The 12,992-nt window shown below is 41.9% G+C and overlaps 1 protein-coding gene across 10 annotated transcripts in view; it reads right to left on the reverse strand.

Annotated features, from left to right (window-relative positions):
- Positions 1–12,992, reverse strand: part of naaladl2 (N-acetylated alpha-linked acidic dipeptidase like 2) — a 1,006,049-nt gene that overhangs the window by 630,061 nt on the left and 362,996 nt on the right. The window lies entirely within an intron of this gene.

Raw genomic sequence — 12,992 nt, forward strand, 5'->3', positions numbered from 1 at the left:
GCAGGGAAGCCCAGATCCAGGGGTCAGTCACAGTCTATGGATACGGGGTGAACAATTCAGGGCTGAGATGAGGAGAAATTTCTTCATCTGGAAAGTGATGAGGCTGTGGAATTCTCCTACCACAGAAAGCAGTCAAGGCAAAACGTATGATTTCAAGAAGGAGTTAGATATGGCCCATACAAAAGATTGTGGAATTTGAATTCAATAAAAATAAATTCTGGAATTAAAAAGCTACTGACGATTAAAAAATCATTGCCGTTTGTTGGAAAATCCTATCTGGCTCAATAATATCTTTCAGGCAAGGAAATCTGCTTTCCTCACCTGGTCTGGCCTACATGTGACTCTAGACCCACAGCAATGTGGTTGACTCAACTGCCCTCTGAAATGGTCCAGCAAGCCACTCAGCATCACTACAAAGTCTCAACAAAGAAATCAACCTGGATGGACCATCTGGCATCAACCTAGGAACTGGAAAATACAATGGCAGAAACAGCCCTGTCAACCCTGCATCTTCCTTACTAACATCAAGGGGCTAGTGTCAAAATCGGTAGAACAGATTCACAGACTCATCAAACAACACAGTCAAACCACGGGATTATGCCTGACAGACAATGTCCCAGATACCACCATCACAATCTCTGGATATGTCTTGTTCTACCAGCAGGACAAACCCAACAGAGGTGGTGACACAGTGGTATACAGTTAGGAGGGAGTTGCCTTGGGAGTTTTCAACATTGACTCTTGACAACATGAAGTCTCATGGCTTCAGGTTAAACTTGGACAATGAATGATCACTTAAGATGATGACCGCACAGTGCTTGTGGAGACGAAATCCCGCCTACACATTGAGAATGCCCACCATCCATGTGGGACTATTACTGTTTTAAATGGGACAGACCTCAAACAGATCTAGCAAATCAGGACTCGGCATCCATGAGGTGTGTGGGCCATCAACAGCAGCAGAATTGAACTCCAGCACAATCTGTAACCTCATGGCCTGGCATATCCCCCACTCAACTATTACCATCAAGCCAGGGGATCCAATCTAGTTCAATGGAGAGTGAGGAGGCCATGCGAAGAGCAGCACTTGGAACATCTGAAGATGAGGTGGCAACCTGGTGAAGCTGCCAAACAGGATGATTTACGTGCCAATCAAAGTAGTAAGTGATAGTTACAGAAAGCGATTCCAGAACCAGTGGATCAGATCCAAGGTCTGCAGTCCTGCCACATCCAGTCATAAATGGTGATGGACCATTAAACAAATCACTGGAGGAGCTGGCTCCACAATTAACCTCAACCTCAATGATAGAAAAGCCCAACACATCAGTGCAAAAGATAAGGCTGAAGCTTTTGCAGCAACCTTCAGCCAGGATTGCCAAGTGGATAATCCATTTTAGCCTCCTGAAGTGATGTCAGCATTAAAGATACCAGTCTTAAGCCAATTATTTCACTCCAAGTGATATCGAGAAACAGTTGGAGGCTCTGGATACTACAAAGGCTGTGGGCACTCCACTAGCCAAGCTGTTCCAGTACACTTACAACACTTGCATCTACCCAACAATGTGAAAAATAGCCTAGGTATGTCCTGATCACAAACACCAGGAAAAATCCAACCCAGCCAATTACTGTCCTATCAGTATACTCTTGATCCGCAGTAAAATGATGGAAGATGTCATCAACAGTGCCATCAAGCAGTACCTGCTCAGCAATAAGTGCTCGGTGATGCTCAGTTTGGGTTCTGCCAGGGCCATTTGGTTCCTGACCTCAGTAGAGCCTTGGTTCAAACATGGACAAAAGAGCTGAATGCCAGAGGCGAGGCAAGAGTGCCAACCCTTGACATCAACGTTGCAGTTGCCTGAGTGTGACATTAACAGACCCTAAAAGAAAGTGAGGCCTGCAGGTGCTGGAGCAGAGTCGAGAGTGTGGTGCTTGAAAAGCACAGCAGGTCAGGAAGCATCCAAGGAGCAAGAGAAGCAAAACTGGAATCAGTGGGTACTCAGGGCAAACACTGGTTAAATTCATACTTGGCAGATAGGAATATACTCACGGTTGTCGGAGGTCAGTCATCTCAGCTCCAGAATATCTCTGCAGGAGTTCCTCAGGGTAGTGTCCTCAGCTCAAATATTTTCATCTGCTTCATCAATGAGCTTCCCTCCATCATTAGGTCAGAAGTGAGGATATTCACTGATGATTGCACAACATTCAGCAGCAGCAGCTTCTCAAATACTGGAGCAGTCTATGTTCAAATGCAACGAGATCCGGACAATATCCAGGCTTGGGCTGACAAGCGGCAAGTAACATTCATGCCACACAAACGACAGGCAAGGACCATTTCCAATAAGATATAATGTAACCACCACCCCTTTTCATTCAATGATGTTGCCACCAATGAATCTCCAACTGTCAATATCCTCAGTGTTATTATTGAACAGAAACTCAGCTGGACTCACCACATCAACGCCATGACAAGAAGAGCAGATCACAGACTAAAAACACCGTGGCGAGTAACTAACCTCCTGACTCCCCAAACCCTGTTCACCATACAAAAGGCATAAATCAGCAGTGTGACAGAATACTCCTCAGCTTCCTGGATGTGTACAGCTCCAACAACGCTCAAGAAGCTTGACACCATCCAGGCTTGATTGGCACCATATCCACTAGAATCCACTCCTCCACAATCAATGTCCAACAGTAGCAGCGTGTATTATCTACAAGATGCATGGCCGAAAAAATAATCAAAAATCCTTAGCTAGCATCTTCCAAACCCATGACGATAGTCATCCAGACAGGCAATAAATGCTGGTCAGCTGGTGATATCCTGTTTGGGCAAAAGGGATCAAAAGTTAGGGAGCAAAAGCAGGAACAGCCTGTTGAGTTGGATGATTAGGCAGGATCATAATGAATGGTGGAATAGGGATCAAAAGGGCTGAATGGCCTAATTCTGCCCCTATTTTCTATGTAACACAGCTTTATTGATCATGCAGAAGTGATCTATTCCTTCATCCAACCTAAAGCTTTGTCCAGATTTGAAATAAGCATAATTGAGAGTAAATCTCTCAAAAAACTGCATTATTTCACCAATGAGTGAAATAGGGTTAAATAGTTAATATCTAATGCATCTGACACATATACTACATATAAACACACATTCCCCAGCTACAAGGCACATATCAGGAATATGATGGAATACTCCCTAATTGCCTAGACGAGTGAAGATTCAACAACACTCCAGCAACTTAACACCATCCGTAACAAAGCAGCCACCTGCTTGGCACCACATCAATAAGCATTCACTCGGTTCATCACTAATGCTTAGTAACAGCAGTGTGCACCATCTGAAAATGTATAGCAGAGATTCACCATAGCTCCTTGCTACAATATTTTTTAAACCCATGACCACTAACATTTATAAAGACAAAGGTAGAAAATACAAGAACCACCAGCACCTGAGAGTTCCCCTCCAAGTCACTCACCATCCTGGCTTGCAAATATATTGCTGCTCCTTCTGTGTCACTAGGTCAATATTCTTGAACACCCTCAGTAATAGCATTGTGTTTGTACCTACAGAAACTTTACTGCAGCTGTCCAAGAAAACAGCTTACCATCACCTTCTTAAGGATAATTAGGATTGGGTAATAAATACAGGCCCAGCCAGAGAAGCCCACTTATCCTGACTGGATTTTCAAAAGGATTTTTTCTTCTTTCTAAGTATAGGTTGCTTCCTGAAATGAAAAGGTTCGCGAATAGGATATATTAGGCCGACACAAATTAGAATTCAGACGAATAAGAAAGAACCTTTTCATGGTGGAGAAGATTCTGACAGTTGGGTGGGGTAGCCTCAGGGATGATATTTCCCCATGTAGGAGAAATCTCGAACTGGAGACAGAGTTTCAGAATAAGGCATTACTCATTTAAGAGAGATGATTATGAATGTCTTCTCTCTGAGGATCACATATCTTTGACTTTCTAATCTAGAGGACTATGGAGGCCGAGTAATCAAATGAATTTAACATAGAAGCAGACTACAATGATTTAAGAATCTGCCTATGATTTTGATCAACCATCAGGAAATTGGAATTAAGGTCAACATCAAATCAGCCAAGATCATATTGAAATGGAGAATAGCCACAGCACCCACTCAGTTTCCTTTTTGTTCATTATTATCTGCTTATATATTATTGTTCCATCTTCCTTCTGTCAGAGGCAAAAGTTACATGATGTTGGCATTTTGAATATAATAGCAGTATGAAAAATGTGCGCACTTCAACACTTAAAAATCCAGTGCACATCTGAAAATGGGACATAGAACTGAGCATGAATCACCAATATGTTTGTTTGATATTCAATTTGTGCTAGATGTATTCAATACTACAATTTCTGCTCTTGATATTGTACACTTTAAAATAAATGAGTCAGTGGACTGTGCTTTTTCCAAATAATGTTCTGCTAAATGCTTTGTATATTTGTGTGAAACTTCTGCATTTTTATTTAGTCCTGCAGTTTAAGGCCATCTCAAGAGTACAATGACTCAAATTTCCATTCAGTGAAATATTACAAATGCAACTTGGATCCCAAAAATCAGTAATTGTATGCTCCAAGGCATAACATACTCAGAAAAAGCACCACAACACAGCAGTGGTGATTCACCAAGATCTAATTGTTCCAAATTCAGCTCACCATTGGGACGGAACAGTTATCCTTATTTCATCAATATTAGTACATTATCATCAGTATTTTCATTCCATTTTTATTGCCATTGTGCTCAGGAAAATGATGGCTGTGAACACTGCAGGCTGGATTTTGTCAACATTAGAAAGCTTCACAAATTGTTAAAAATGGCATGTGGAATCTGGAAGCAGAAGCCCTATTCCCATTTCTGACAATTCCAGTTTTTTTTACTGACTGAGATAGGGCAAGATGTGATTTCCCAAAAGTGAGAAACCCAAACTCTATGGAAGTGAGCTGATGTTGAGTTCAAATAGATCCCATTTGTCTGTTAAAAAGGCTTTAACCTAGACTTATGGGAATCATAACGTTGGGCAGCAGCCACCAATACACTTGAAAGTTACATATGGACTGTCGTGAATTCAATGTATTTTTAACTTTTAACTTTGAAAACATTAGGCTGTAGCCATTGCTGAGAATTTATAAAGTACTGTTCTGCCAGACCGCTCGGGTTGATGGGTCATCTGCTGTAGCTTATAAAAGCAGTAGCAAATTCTTTGGCGCAGTAATATCACCCTTATTTCTGAGATTGGAAGTCTGGGTTCAAGTTCCACCTGCTCCGGAGGTGTATAATAATATCTCTGAACAGGTTGATTAGAATTTATCTATAAAACACAGTTTACAGTCGTAGGTAGATAAAGTATCTTCCCTGGGGTGGGGGGGGGGGGGGTCCAGGTTGAGGGTGAGAGGAGGAAGATATAAAAAAGATCTGAGGGGCAACATTTTCATGCAGAGGGTGATACGTGTTTGGAATGAGCTGCCAGAGGAAGTGGTAGAGGCTAGTACGATTGCAACATTTAAAAGGTATCTGGATGGGTTTTTGAATAGGAAGGGTTTGGAGGGATGTGGGCCTGGTCCTGGCAGGTGGGAGTAGACTGGGTTGGGATATCTGGTCGGCATGGATGAATTGGATCGAAGGGTCTGTTTCTGTGCTGTATATCTCCATGACTCTAAGTCCCTAGTAAATGTTTCTCCAAGAGCTATGGTTATGTCATTATGAATATTTAGCTTTGTTTCAAAAGTTACAAATATCTCAGCAGGGGCTTCAAAGTTCACAGTTCAAGTGACAAGTTCATGAAACTATAATGCAGAGTCTGAACAGAATTTTGTCTGTACTTTATAAGAGATTAACCACTTACGATTTGTCAATTTTGACTTGATTCCTTGAATCTGAGTATTTTTCACTGTCAAGAATTAGATTGTTAGAAGTTTATATTTTAAAATTCCCATACGGCTCCTGAGGTGTGCCCACGGTGAATAGTGAATAAGTGGCTCAGGAGATGACATGGGAATTGGAGAGGGGAAAGGAGGGTGGGTGGGCACATGAAGTGGCATTGAATTAATATGGAAGGTATGATGGGCCATGGGGTTGATGTGGGGTGGGGCATAGATGGTCTGAAGATTTTTGAAACAGCTGCGAGACCCAAGGTGGTCTTCTAGCTAGCCTGCCACAATACTCATTGATCCCACGGCTGCTTACACTGTGTTTCTATGGTTTATTGGCTCAACACCCACACTATCAATCACCCAGCAAAAATTGCATGAATCAGGGTTCTTTCTAATGATGTTGAGAAATTTCTTGACTTGGGTCACTTGCCAAATAAATTTCCAAACTAATTCCTCCTGCTTCTTATTAGGGGTTAGAGATCCAGAATGGGGCGGCCCAAGTTTCATTCATCAAAAAGACAGAGCTCTACACTCTCATCTGACAAAATCCACCATGACCTATGAAAAAAACTACCACATTTTTATGACTGAAATAAATGAACACTGAAATTAAATAAATATATCTGTGCTAAAATCAACAAATGTACATTAATGCATTTCTTCGATCATCTATCTGTGACAGGGCCATAGACCTACAGAACTCCATTTGTCAAAAGCAGGCTTGGTTATAAACATCTCATTAAACATGTAAAGAAACAAAATTCTCCAGGGCACATTAATTCTCTCACGGTCAAAACCAAAAAAAAATTCTGCCAGTTCAAAGCCAGTCAACTGGCAGTACCAACATACTCACATATCCCCAGTGTCTAACATTAAAAGACTGTCACACATTTGGTGATAGGTGAACACACAACAGTTAATGACATGAACATGACTAATTGTCAATTTTTAAATGTTATATATTACTCATTTCACCACGTTTAATTTCTGACTAATTATGTTTTAGTGCTCAGTTGGCTCCGCAGCTGGCTTACAATGCAGTTTGGTTCAACAGCATGGGTTCAATTCCTGTACTGGCTGAGATCATGCTGACCCTCAGATTGAACTCCAACCAGTGGACTCTCTTAATGAGACGGCAGCCTGATGGTCCTCAGGACTATGACAATTTTAACTTTTATCTGATGCATTAACTCAATACTTGTTGAAGATACAACATTGGTCAAATTTATATTGCAAATTATTCTAAAAATCGTCACATAAATGTACGTGCAGAAACAGGCAACTCAGGTCAACTTCCTCCCTTCCTTTCTCATCTTTATGTACCCATCATAAACCATTTATTCCCTTCTCCATTAAATGTTTGTCAAGTGTTGCCTTAAATACTTGTATATTACTTGCTTCACCTGCTCTCTGTGGTAGTCAATTCCACATTTTTGCCACTTATTGAATGAAGAAGTTTCTTCTGAACTACCAGCTGGATTTCTTGGTGATTATCTAATATTAATGATATCCAGTGATAGGTCAGCCATAAGACCAAAGAGACAAAGAACAGAAGTAGCTGAAAATGTCCTGAAGAAGGGCTTATGCCCGAAACGTCGATTCTCCTGTTCCCTGGATGCTGCCTGACCTGCTGCGCTTTTCCAGCAACACATTTTCAGCTCTGATCTCCAGCATCTGCAGACCTCACTTTCTCCTCAAAGAGCAGAAGTAGGCAATTATTCTTCTCTGCCATTCCATGAGAACTTGCAGAACTGCTGTGCAACTCTCAAGTCCCAACACTGCCAGTACTCAATAGAGTATGTTACTGGGATTATGAAGATCCCAATGGATTCCAGACTCAACTAAGTTAGGGAAATTGCACAGGGAGGGTCCAATCTTTTTAGAAATGGAATGAGGGGTGTTTGGAGGGGTGGAGTTTAAAGTCTAGGTGCCAAAGGAGGTAGAGGAATACCACTTTCGGGTGCTGAGGGTTTAGAGGTGTGTCCCTGATCTGTAAAAGGGCAACACCTGAAGATGGAACCTACTTTTGTTCCTGTCTTTCTAAAACCTTGTATTTTATGAAGAGCTGACCAAACCCAACTGCTTGTGCATGCTGTTTTATGGTAGGCATTACAATGTTGGTGTCCATTACAATGTTGGTGTCCATAAGGCCATAAGATATAGGAGAAGAATTAGGCCATTTGGCCCATTGATTGTGGATAATATATTTCTCAGTCCCATTCTCCTGCCTTCTCCCCATATTCTTTGATCCCCTTACTAATCAAGAACCTATTAATCTCTGTCTTATATTAATCTCATTGCCTTCTGCGGCAATGAGTTCCACAGATTAACCACTATCTGGTTGAAGAAATTCCTCCTCCTCTCAATTCTAAATCATCCTTCCCATCCTTTCATTCCCAGACTGTGTCTTTCCACCCTAGTCTGTCCTATTTGTGGAAATATATTCTGTATATGCACTCCATGCAGGTCTCGCAGTATTCTGTTAGTTTCAATTAGATCCAGCCTCATGTTTCTAAACTCCATCGAGTATCGTCCCAGAGTCCTTAACTGCTCCTTATACAACAAGCAGTTCATCCCCAGGATCATTCTCTGGAGCCACTACCCACCCACCTCCCTTTCGCAACCCCACACCCCCACACCCCCAACCCCACCCCCTCCCCCTCCCAATGCCAGCACATCTTTCCTTAGATAAAGAGCCCAAAACTGCTCATTATATTCCAAAATTCAATTCATGAATACCTGCATTTGAAAGACATCATCAAGGATGGTCAACAACATGAGTTCTACAAAACACGCAGATTGCTAGGTCTGAGAGAGATAATGTAAATCGGTTGGTTCAAGTTTCCTGTTTTGAGAAATACTGGATGCAAGTATAGAAAGGCTAGAATAGAGCAGAAATGTTGCTGGAAGGCACATTGTTTCCATAATCTGCTGCTACAGCTGAGGAGTGGTCAACAGGCAACCACTGGAAATGGCAGAGAGAAGAGACATTAAATCACCAAATATCAAAACCAACAGAGAGAAACCAAAAGAGAAAATGCTGGAAAATCTCAGCAGGTCTGGCAGTATCTGTAATGAAAGAAAAGAGCTGACGTTTTGAGTCTAACTGACCCTTTGTCAAAGCCCTTTAATGGTTTGATGCTCAGTGGTGTGGTCATGCTCCAGGGGGAGGTAGGAGAAGGAATCTGAGAGTTGGCGCTCAGCCTCTGCGAGGTAGAGGTCAGTACGCCAAATGACAACAGCACCACCTTTGTCAGCAGGTTTGATGACAAGGTTGTGGTTGGACCTAAGGGAGCAAAGGGCAGAAAGTTTGGATGCAAAGAGGTTGGAATGGGTAAGAGGGGCAGAGAAATTAAGGCTGCCAATGTCCCGTCGACAATTGTCAATGAAAAGATCGAGGGCAGGAAATTGTCCTAGCGGCGGTGTCCACTTAGAGGTGGAATGTTGGAGGGATGTGAAAGGATCTGTGGAGCAGGGGGAGAACTCTTGCCCAAAGAAGTCAGCACGAAGGCGGAGGCAACGAAAGAAGAGCTCAGCATCATGTCGAGCCCGGAATTCATTGAAGTGGGGACGTAAGGGTACAAAGCTGAGTCCTTTACTGAGAACAGCACGCTCAGCCTCAGAGAGGGGAAGGTCAGAGGGTATGGTGAACACACGGCAAGGGCTGGGGCTGGAAGAGATGGGGTTTGAGGGATTGGGACTGTTGGAAGGTGGAGGTGGGCAGGGGTGTGGACGAGAAGTTGAAGCTTACGTTCCTTGACATCTGCAAGAAGCAGGAAAAGTTTGGAGTTAAGGCGTCAAATAATACGAAGGATGAAATGAAACTGTGGACCAGGACAGCGTTGAGAAAGAGTAAGTTGGTGCTGATGGAGAGAGGTGTCCAGTGCTTTCATGTGGCGGGGCATGGCCCTGAGTGTGGCTTTTAGGATGCGGCAAGAACAGCAGTTGGAAAAATGTTGTATATCGTGCAAGTACCTGTAATCCTGGAGACTGCATGCAGGGTGGAATTGGAGTTGAAATCCACGTGGCGAAGGCAGTCACTGAGGAAGGAAATATGGCTGTGGAAGCGAGTCTTAGTAAATACCTTGTCTAACACTGAGAGAGAAAAGGAAAGCAGTGAAGGTGGACGGGAGAGAGAGAGAGACAAACGAAAATTCTGTCAGAGAGAAGAGCAGTACTTCTTCAGGGTAAGCATTCCTGGGAGAGAGGTGGCAGTGGATTAAACACTGGATAAAAGCAAATTACTGCAGATGCTGGAATCTGAAACCAAAAGAGAAAATGCTGGAAAATCTCAGCAGGTCTGGCAGCATCTCTAAGGAGAGAAAAGAGCTGACGTTTCGAGTCTAACTGACCCTTTATCAAAACCAACAAACCTCATGTGCTGACAGTCTTAATTCATTTTTGAGATTCAACTGATTTATTTATTATAACATCAAATTTTAAATTTAATAAAATGTTGACTAACAAGATGGAATTGCTTTTAAGACTTTAAGGTGGCTTAACTTCACTCTCCCAAAAGGAAACCTGCCTCATCAAGGGTGAAATATAAAATGTTAAAAATTTAGAGGAAACAATGTTCCAAGTAACTACTTAAACAATCTTATTTTTATATGTAGTCGATGTGACAAACAATATGATAAATGAAAAAATATTATATCTGGACAAAGAGAAAACTCACATCAATGGTGAATATGTTGTTGTTTGCAGATACACTGGTTTCAAGACCTCCCTCCCTTGGCCTGCTTTCCCCGCTCCTCCACCCCAAATTACAACCAACATTGAAAATAGCATTTCCTAAAACAAATGCGGGTAAGTCTGCTTCTGTGAGAAGAGGGAATCAACATTCTTGAGCTTTGTAGTACCTACTATGGGCAAGTGGATAAATAAAGAAAAACAGAAACCTGTCAGAATCAGGAGATCCATCAAATTTCCAAGTCATCCTAATTCCACAGACAGCAAATGCAATTATGAAATGCAATCCCAGTAGGCAGCTTATTGATTAGCAAGCAGAAAACCATGTGCTGCTGCAAGTTCTTCAGGGACTAAAGTAGCTTAAAAGGTGGCAGGGAGTCAATTTTTCTCAACACAGCAGAGAAGCAATATTATGGAGTTAGAAAAAAATGTCTATATTCAAGACGAAATCAAGCTAATAACTGATATTTTCAAATATGTAGAAGTCAGGTAATGAAATCGAAAGAAGAATCAAAATGCTCTTCCCATCAGAGGAGGCGGTGGATATTGCAAGGGATAGCATCAAATGTGAATATGCTCAGTACTATCTCCAAGATCTGGCTGCAATACACACAGAAATAAATTCATCTCAACAGGATCTTCAATATCAGTGTCCCTTTGACATTTCCTACTTTAGCTTCAATAATCTCAATGATTTCTTTTCTCACTTAGAATCATAGAGTCATAGAGCTGTACAGCATGAAAACAGACCGTTCAGTCCAACTCATCCATGTGTCCAGATATCCTAATCAATCCAGTCCCATTTTCCAGCACTTAGCCTATATTTCTCTAAATGCTTCCTACTCAAATACATCCAGATGTATTTTAAATGTTGTAATTGTACCAGCCTCCACCACTTCCTCTGGCAGCTTGTTCCTACACGCACCACCCTCTGTGGGAAAAGGTTGCCCCTGAGGTCCCTTCTTAGTCTTTCCCCTCTCACCTCAAACCTTACTCCCTAGTTTTGGACCCTCCCACATACACGGAAAAGACCCTGTCTATTCACCATACGCTTGCCTCTCCTGATTTTATAAACCTCTCTCTTGCCATGATTTTCCACAAGTTAGTCTCCCAGAAAGCTTAAAGCAAAAGAGTTGCTAGTGCTTTGCAGCACTTACCCCACATGGTTAGTGGATAGGAACAGGAAATAGCCATAATCGTGGAGTAAGATCATTTGTGGACATGGGTGTCACTGGCTGGGCCAGCATTTCTTGCCCATCCCCTAGCTGCCCTGGTGTTGGGGAGCTGCCTTCCACATGCTGTATCCATGTGCTGAAGGTGGACCCACAATGCTCTTAGGGAGTGAATTCCAGGTTTTTGACTCAACAGGATGTTGAGTGGCTTGGAAGGAACTTCAGTTTGTGTTGTCCCCATTTTTCTGCTACCCTTGTCTTTTGAAACAGTAGTGGTTTTGGGTTTGGAAGGAGCTGTCTACAGATCTTTGGTGAATTTCTACAGTGCACCTTGTAAATACCATATAGTGCCACTACTGAGCATCAGTGGGTGGAAGGAGTTGATGTCTTTGGATGTGGTGCCAGTCAATTGTCTGAATGGTGTCCCAAGTGTTGTTGGAGTTGCTCTCTTGCAGACAAGTGGGGAATGTTCCATCACACTCTTAACTTCTACCTTGTAGATGGAGGAGAGAGTCTGGGGAATCACAAGGTGACTTATTGACAGCAATACCCCGAGCCTCTGACCTGTTGTTGTATCCATTGTATTAACACGGGTGATCCAGTTTGTGGTCAATGGTAACAAGTAGGATATTGATAGTGGGGATTCCGTTATGAAACCACCATTAAATATCATAGCGGTGATTAGATTGTCTTGTACTGGAGATGGTCATTGCCTGGCATTGTGTGGCATGAATGCCACTTAAAACTTTATTAGGTTGTGACAATATCATGTTTTATAACTGTATAAATATTGCATGAGCTTATGTATATTTTAAAAGCTAGATGTTCAATTTCCATGAAACCAGCGAGATACAATAGTAATATTTTAGCAGAAGGATTAATTTTTAAGTTTCTAACCTCAGCTGTTTCATTGAAGCAGATCAACCGCTTCCAGGAATATCATTGCAAATACTGGAAAAGGTATTTACAAGTGTGCATTCCACATTAACGTAATTGTTAAGTATGACAGTGAAAGAAATTGAAACAATGGAGCATTACTACACTGACTAAGCAAACATCTTTGTGGATAGTTATATGTATCATGTATTATTTCAAAGGATGAAAAAAACTGCAATTTTATTTTTGGTCATCCATTTTTAAAGTGTATGCTCAACAACTTTCTCCCTCCCTACCTTCCAGCTCACCTTGCCCAAAACATCTTTGGCATTGACATTCTAACTGGAACAAAACATATCT

Source organism: Chiloscyllium plagiosum, unplaced genomic scaffold, assembly GCF_037043375.1.
Source record: "Chiloscyllium plagiosum isolate Xiang-an unplaced genomic scaffold, Cpla_swu_hap1 HiC_scaffold_13, whole genome shotgun sequence".
Taxonomy (NCBI): domain Eukaryota; kingdom Metazoa; phylum Chordata; class Chondrichthyes; order Orectolobiformes; family Hemiscylliidae; genus Chiloscyllium; species Chiloscyllium plagiosum.